The following is an 8561-nucleotide window of genomic DNA, read 5'->3' as shown; positions in this document are numbered from 1 at the left end:
TGTAAGTCTTAATATAACTTTGTAATCATAGATTATGTCAACTATAGTTGACGTGTGATCATTTTAATCGATATACGGTTTGTACATTAGTCTATGTCCACCTTAAATTACTAATTTGAATGTACTTTTTTCATAGCATTAGACTATTTTCCATCGCAACAACTTACTACACATGTCCAAAATTCGTTCACACCCTGATGGTTCACAATGTTTGTTTTGTTTTTTTGTTTGAATCTTGTACCTTTGTCCTACAAACTCTCTATGTCCTTATTTATAGATAAAGAAAACATCTCTTAAACATTAGCGTTAGGTTGTTTAATCAAAATAACCTACTATGTAGATCGACTCATTATGTATAAAACTAATATCCGATTTTATGTTTTTTTAACTTGCAAAATTTACTTAAGAAAGGTTATAAAAAGCAATAAAAATATCCATTCAGTAAAAAAAAAAACCAAAAAAATTGATCTTAATATTAAGAATAAAACTTGACCTTCACATATAAAAATTTTAAATTTCTTTAATAAAATTTTATTTCTTACTATTAGAAAATAATCATGCCAATCAGTTCAAAAATAAGTTTTTAAAAGCTGTAAAAAATTATATGTGCTTATTTATGTCAATAAAACTAGTTATTTATTACATTTCAGTTTTATTTTCTCGTGTTTTCAATAGTTAAAAATTCATAATATGAAACAATGTTTCCATATGAACGTAGTAAATTATTATTATAATTCAACATAAGTATGAATCGTAATAGTTACAAGTCAATGTTTAATTCACAATTATAGTAAGAATAAGTTTAAATTTATGTATACATTCATGTCACATACACATGTTCAAATACATCATAAATGATACTTTTTGTGAGTTGCATGTCATAGTTTAAATAATATTGAAGTCAACATAAGTTTTAACTTCATTTAAAAATAATATAATATTTTAACGTAAAAAAATGTTTTTATTCTTAAACTTGATATTTAAAAAATATTTTTTTATTGTTTAATCAATACAGTAATCAAACATACTAAATAGCTTTTTTTAAAAGTTATACTATTCTAATATTTTTATTATGTTATGAATTTATTTATTATGTTTTTATTAATCTTATGAAAATGTTTCTTTAGCAATTTTTTAAGTTGCTCTCTAAGATATTATGATTAAAAAAATAATTTATACAATTAATTAAAATATTATTTAATGGTTTTTAAGAATCCAGAATTTTTATATATAAAGTGCCCAAAAAAGGTATTTCCGAGGAAGAGCCTAGAAGTATCACTCCCCTCCTCAGTATATTTTATAGTTTTATTCAGAAAATTTTCAATATGTATTAGGTTGATATCAAAAAATAATTTTTAAAAAAATGTGTCATGACACCTTCTTTCATATTTTTAGTTATAGAGCGGCTAAGTTCAATGAGTAAAGAAATAAATGAATCGTTATGAACAATAATATCAACAGAAAATATTTTATTTATTCTTTGGTTAATTATCTAGAGACGATAATTAGTTTTTAATGAGGTGGGCAAGAACTGTTAATGCATTTCTGTAGCTCCATTTTCCTCGTCCTCTAGATGCTTTTTTTATATTATTACTTATAAGATATTTGAAGGTTGTTATTAAGATTACTGACGAAGAGATTGACTTTAAAATCTTTATTTCATAGCACAAAAAATTGTGTAGCTGATCAGAGAAAATAATTCTACTAAATATATTCTATTACCTTAAAAAAATTAATTCACGTTACTAAAATCTCCTAAAAAGCAATTAAAAATTAACATAAATATTAAAATAATAAAATTTATATATTTATCATAAAACATCATTATTTATAGTTTTATAACTACAAAGATGATTATAAATAAAATAAATCCGTGTTATAATTTGAAAAAGTGGCTTTCTGAAAATCTTAATTTTTTATATACATATATCTTTTAATGTACCTTAGATAGTGGATTTATGATTACTAGATATAGATAGACTATACCGTGTTTAGTTTAACTAGTAAACAGTATGCAAAAAAAAACAGTTATTTCCATTTCTGTTTAATTGTGTCAAAACTTTAATTCAATATCATAGGTTGAAACTAATTTACCTAATATTGTAGTTTCAGATTATTTGTTGTCTTTAAAAGAAGTATTCTGTTGTTTTACTAACATTCTTTTATGTTTCGTTACGAAGTTAATAGCATAAAATTAATTATATAAAAATAATTAATAAATTTAACTAAGTTTAGTTAAAAATTTTAAATAACAGGCATTAAACATTTCATAACTATCATATTAATTTTTTTAAATATGTTGAGTATATAAAAATAAAATGTATACAAGGTGATTGATTAATTATCTCATGGAATAACTTATAAAATTACAAAACATATTATAATATTTACTTTTCAGAATTTGTATTAAATCCTATTATAATTTAATAAAATAATTGTCCTGCCTTCCTCATACCATTTTAAAATAGCTTCAATTTAATTTTTTAAATAGAAACATAATTCTTCAAAAGTCATTAACATTTTTACACTAGGGCCGAGAGGAAGAACAGTTCATAAATGCCTAGAGATAAAAATAAACAGACCCTTTAATTTCATTATAACAAAGAATTAAAATTTCCAAAATACTGAGTCAAAAGTTGTTATCAACCAGTTATTTTTTTAATTAGATCATTTTTTATTTTAAAAGTTAGTTAAATGTGTATGTTGCTATTAATTAATCAACAAATTAACCCGAAATCCCTATAAGGTATAAAGAATCAGTTTAAAATTTAACTAGTCACTGATAAATCAAGAAATATATGAAACTAGAATACACCAAAAAGAATTTTATCAACATAATTATTAATTTAAAAGAAATAGAATGGCTAACGTTAAAAGAATCACTTTGTACATAATGTCAATAATTTTATATCATTATTATCTTTAATAATGAATATATACTACACATTTCATTGTATTTCAATAGGAAGTAGTTGATTTTAGTTGTTTTTCTGTTACGTAGAAGAAAGGTTACAAACTGAGCTTAGATCATTAAGTTTTATAAAGTGAATTAAAAATATTTTTCGTTTATTTAGTAAATTCTGTTTAATATAATATTATAATAATGAAATGTTCAAAATGAATTCTCTTCACTAATTTGCACTTTAAAATAAAATTAAGGAATGGTGAGACACGTTGAAAATCTTTAGTTAAATTTAGGTAATGATTTATATGTATTATATATGCATACTCAAATTAAGAAATTTTTATTTATTATATAGTTTTGATTAATCAACCGAATAATTAAAAAAAATAATGACTAGTCATATTATTAAAAAGGGGAAATCGACCTAATGACCCCCTGAGGTATACTCCTGAATAATTATTAGACATTATTTTTTATTAAATGAGGTAGTTCAACAAATTATATGCAAATTATTTTATATACATATAGAAATTCCAAATACAAATAACGAAAAAACCACTTTCCACGTTTAATTTTTATTTAAAAATCCCCACCTAGTAGTCTAATTTAAATAAGACATAAAATTTTCAATATATTTTATTAGTTATGGTATTATTTAGCTATTCCAATAAAAAAAGATTTATTTATTTATTCACAAAAATTAACACAACGTAATACAACACTATTTTATAATTTTTCAAAAAAGGTATAAATACAGTTAAAAATAGACACAGGGTTCATTTAAAATATTTTCGAAAAGTTGATAATCATTATTAAATATTTCCTTAAAATGTTGGATATATCAATATATTTTTTTAAATCCAGGAAAATCATTTTGCTTCGATATCCTCTCTATTTTTTTTTAATGGGTAAATAATTAAAATAGTTCATGTCTATATAAAAATACATTATTATTAAGTATACTTCTAATGAGTTAACAATAAATTGTTTCATTCAAATCTTTATTGCTAACGAGATGGTTTAATGAAAAAGTTAAGTTATTATTACTAGATAATTAAAATAAAAGTGTAATTTACGTTTTTTTATGATTTGAGAAATTCTAAAAGGATTGCCTTCAAAACCACTTTGAAATTGACTAAAAGTTTTAAACACTAGTAATTTTTGAGTCGATTTCTTTGATTTTGAAAATTGGGGGAATTTTATTAATTGCGGTACTAAAACTTCTACTATATTCGTCTAGTGATTTTTTAATGTATGATTGAGCAAAATTTATCCAGCAAGAATAAAAAAATCGTGTGACACAAAAAACCGAAAAAAAAGCTTTATGTGTTTTCTTTAATTGGTTTTACTTTGCCACAAAACAGTAAAACCAATAACTTCTCCACAACACATTAAAGCTAAACTAATAACGAAAGGAGCACATATTATTAACTTAATAATGCACATATTTAGTACATTGCAAATAAATAATCAGATAAAAAAACTTATTAAAATATTTTATTGCTCGTTATTTAAACATAACTATTTTTTAATATGAATAAAATAATTATAATCATTAAATATCGTATGCAAATTATAATCCTATAGATTATTAGATGTTATGAAAATGTATTAATTTGTTTAATATCTTAAGGGAAATCATTGATAAATTTATTACTTGATAGGAGATCAGGTAGATTTTATTTCAAGTTTATCAAGTTATTATATCTAATAGAGTAAAAAAAATAATATATAATATATTCGTCTTTTCAAAATCATAATGCTAACTGGTGATTTAAAATTCCATGAAACAAAAAAAAATTGAAATATAGTCCTGAATGTTTTTACAATTTCTATCAAATTAATAAAATATAAAAGAAGTATAAATTAAAAATGAACACTTAAAATTTTGTAATATTAAAATGTCTTTTACATGTTTTCTATATTGTTTGGAATACAAATGCACATTCAATTTTGGTAGCGTAAATAAAGATTTTTAAGAAACAATAATTGCTTAGATAAAATTATAAAAAATTTTATTAACAAAAAATAATTAATTTATAACCTTACGCTGTTTTTGAAAATAATTAAAAATACTCCAGTCTAATTATAATTAAATTACCATTACACTTATATTCCTGTTATCACGTAATAAATAAAAACAATAAAGTGCGGTAGTGGCATAGTGGTGACAAGTATAGATGATATCTAATAGTTATTAACATGACTATCATAAAAAATGCTTCGATGCAAATCTGTTAAATTTCAAAAATATAACTTGTATATATTAAATTTTACGATTTAGAATTTTTTTTTTTTTATTGCGATTCTTACTTTGATAGTAGAACAATCATTGTTCTACTATCTAAGTAAAAAAAACATGCCACAATTATAGTGGGATTTTTTGGTAGTAAACTTCAAGAGTTTTAATTTATATAGATCATAAGTTGTCAGATGTTCTGGAATATTTTAAAATATCTCAAAGTTTTCTTGTAATTAGATTTTTATTGCATTTTCATACAAAAAAAATGTATTGTATCCAGTATAATCAGTTAAACATTCATTAGGATTATTGTTTTAAACAAATTGCTAGAGCAGTTTTATAACGCAAAAAATAATTCTTACCTATTGAAAAAAATAACTATAATTATCCTTCATACTAACGAAATTTGAACCAATTATAAAATACTAATATCTCACAATTTTATAAATATTTTAACATTATATTTCAAAATGAATTGTTTCTTTTTTAAAAACTAATTTCACTAATGCTAACTGAATTAAATGTCTTTTTTATGTCATAATAAATAAGATTCTTCTTCTCTTTCAGTCATACAATCAAGTACCAATTAATCTCGCCAACTTTGCCAAACATCCTTACAAATTTCCACTTTTCCGGTTCCAAATAATATCATTTCTTTGTTTAAGACTAGACCATAATTATTTCCCTTTTTACATCTTCAATATATCCTTTAACTATTCTCCTTTCTGTCCCAAAAATTTTGATGAAGTTTTTCGCAACTTTTACCATTTACAATTGGACTGATATTAACAATTTCTTTTTATATAATTGTTTATCTTTCCTCAATATCTCTCCAATTAACTATTTCAATATTCTCAACTTATGTTCCCCGATATTATTACACTAGAAAATCCGTCATCTATATAGCTTATTTTCTAAATGAAATATTTTAATTTAAATTAAATTAAGTTGCATTATCGGTTTTTTAATAGATACAATACATGTTAATTAGGGCTAATTCACCTTGTATATTACACCAGATTTCTTTAAAATGTGACTTAAAGTAGTCTTCGCGAGTTCATCTGAACATGTAGCCTAGATTTAATATAGAGAGTTTTAAAAACATGGTCGTAGCAGGTTTTAGTGTTATACTGTAGTTCAAATTATATCACTGGTTTTAAATAACAAGTAAAATGGAACGAGACGAATAAAAATTCCATAACTTGAATAGGTAAAGTACAATTGAGATAAGATTTAAGTTTTAAGTGTTTATATTAACGGGTTTTTTTAAAAATTGTTCAACTTTTTTACATTAAATGAAAGTTTAAAGGCCTAACTGTAAATTGACACAATGGAGAATGTCTGTAATAGAACTTTTTCAACGATAGTACTCCAAAATTATGATAACGATTACAAATTAAGATGATTAAAATATTTAGTTCAGTTTCTTTGGCGCTCTAAATTTAATGGTGAATATTCTTTACTTACTATGTGTTTCAACTTATAACATTAATTCGTGATTTTGGTCCACATAATATGAATTATTCATAAATTGAAGAATTATTTAATTCGTACATCTGAACCACTAGTAGTTATCAATGAATATCAGATAAATAAAATGCCATGTTTTTATAGAAATTGTTGCCAGAATAAAACTCTAGATCACAATATATTTATTATTAAATGCGACTCTATTTAAATACTCACAGTCGTAATATAAACTATTATATTTATTTTTATAAAATTAATAACGGAATCTTTATTAACTAGTGTGGTTTGTAATAACAAGTAATATGTTGTAATACCGGAATTTCACATCAAATAGATTTTTATAAACTTGTAATTTATAACATTAGATTAGTAGCACAGATAAACCATTTTTTATTACGTGTTTATTATACGAGGCACGTCCAGATTGAGAGCCTACAAGGCTTTTGCAAGCCACGGGATAATTTTTTCTTAAAGATGGTTAGCAGATAAAATCTTTGCGAACAAAATGAGAAGTTAGATAGATCTATTGAAAGCAAAATGCCATATAGTATTTATTAATTGTAGTTGAAAAACTATTCAGTCTTTTGCTCCACTTCCAGCTAAGTTTAGTAATGTGGCTTTTTACTTTGATATCAAATTTATTCTAATACCCTTTAAACACTCATGAAAATTATAAATATGGTATATTAATCAGAAAAATTGTTTTTTTAGTTAGTTTAAATACATAAATAAGTATAAATATTTCATTATAGAAAGGAGATATTTTCATACGTAATATTTTCCATAAAATATTTGCACTGAGAAATAGTTTATAATTAAACAACAACTTTTGTAGTTGTATGATTAGACCATACTTCTAATGACTAAGCTAAATGAACAAATAAATCGTTCACCTACTTTTATTAATAGTTGATCATTCATTTTAATTATTTTTTATTTTTATCCCAATGTGTAACTTTGTTAAGAATGACTAATATATTTCTAATGATTCAAATTCATATTTTCTCTTCCAAAATTATCATACTGCTTACCTTAAAAAGAAAACACCACATTTATTTGTTTTAACTCTGTTTATCTTAGACGTTAACCAATACCGGATATATAGAAAGTGTTTGGTGATTTATAAAAGAACTTAGTATTTTTACAAAACCCGTGGGCAATATACTATTATTACGCATTGTAGCCTACGAAGTTTACACCAAAATTTTATTTAAATTTAACCAGACCCGAATTTCAATTGAATTAGTGTCAGTGCCATAATTTGTATATTCGTGTAATTTTAAACTGTGGACTTACATCAAATAAATTTACAAACATTTTCAGTACAAGTGTCAATCACTAAATTAATATTGGTTTAATGTTTAAGTTGAATAAGTTTACTGTATTATTTTAATACACTAAGTACAAGAGTTGAGTTGATTACACCATATATAAATGTTAATTTTTAGTATTTTTTTGTAATTATACATTTTTCTCAAAACCATACAATCAAAATTTATTAAGATTATAAATTGTATCTGTTTATTTAGTTTATATTTCATTAACTTATTCCAAAATATTATAATATTATTAGTAAGTATAACATTTTTTTATTTTATAATCATTTTGTAGTATTAATGCGTTTATTAATTAATTATTATAAACCAAAGTTTGTTATATAAATAGAAATATGTAATTTATATAAGAAATGTGCAAAAGTTCTATCGATGAAATCTGATTTCACAATAACATTGTTATTGTTATTCTTAAAGAAACGGCATTGAAATTAATAAGCAACTCGAACTTCTGATAATTAACATCCCTCATTTAAATCAAAATCAACAAAGATTAAAATTTTTCTACTGATTATTTAATTTTTATGTTATGCTATTTATATTTAATACTTAATTGGTCTTATAATGTATTAGCAAAAAATAAAAAATAAAATTGTGTATTACTATGTAC

The sequence above is a fragment of the Daktulosphaira vitifoliae genome, unplaced genomic scaffold (assembly GCF_025091365.1).
Source record: "Daktulosphaira vitifoliae isolate Bord-2020 unplaced genomic scaffold, ASM2509136v1 Scaffold_2, whole genome shotgun sequence".
NCBI classification, from domain to species: domain Eukaryota; kingdom Metazoa; phylum Arthropoda; class Insecta; order Hemiptera; family Phylloxeridae; genus Daktulosphaira; species Daktulosphaira vitifoliae.
This window is presented reverse-complemented; position numbering follows the sequence as displayed.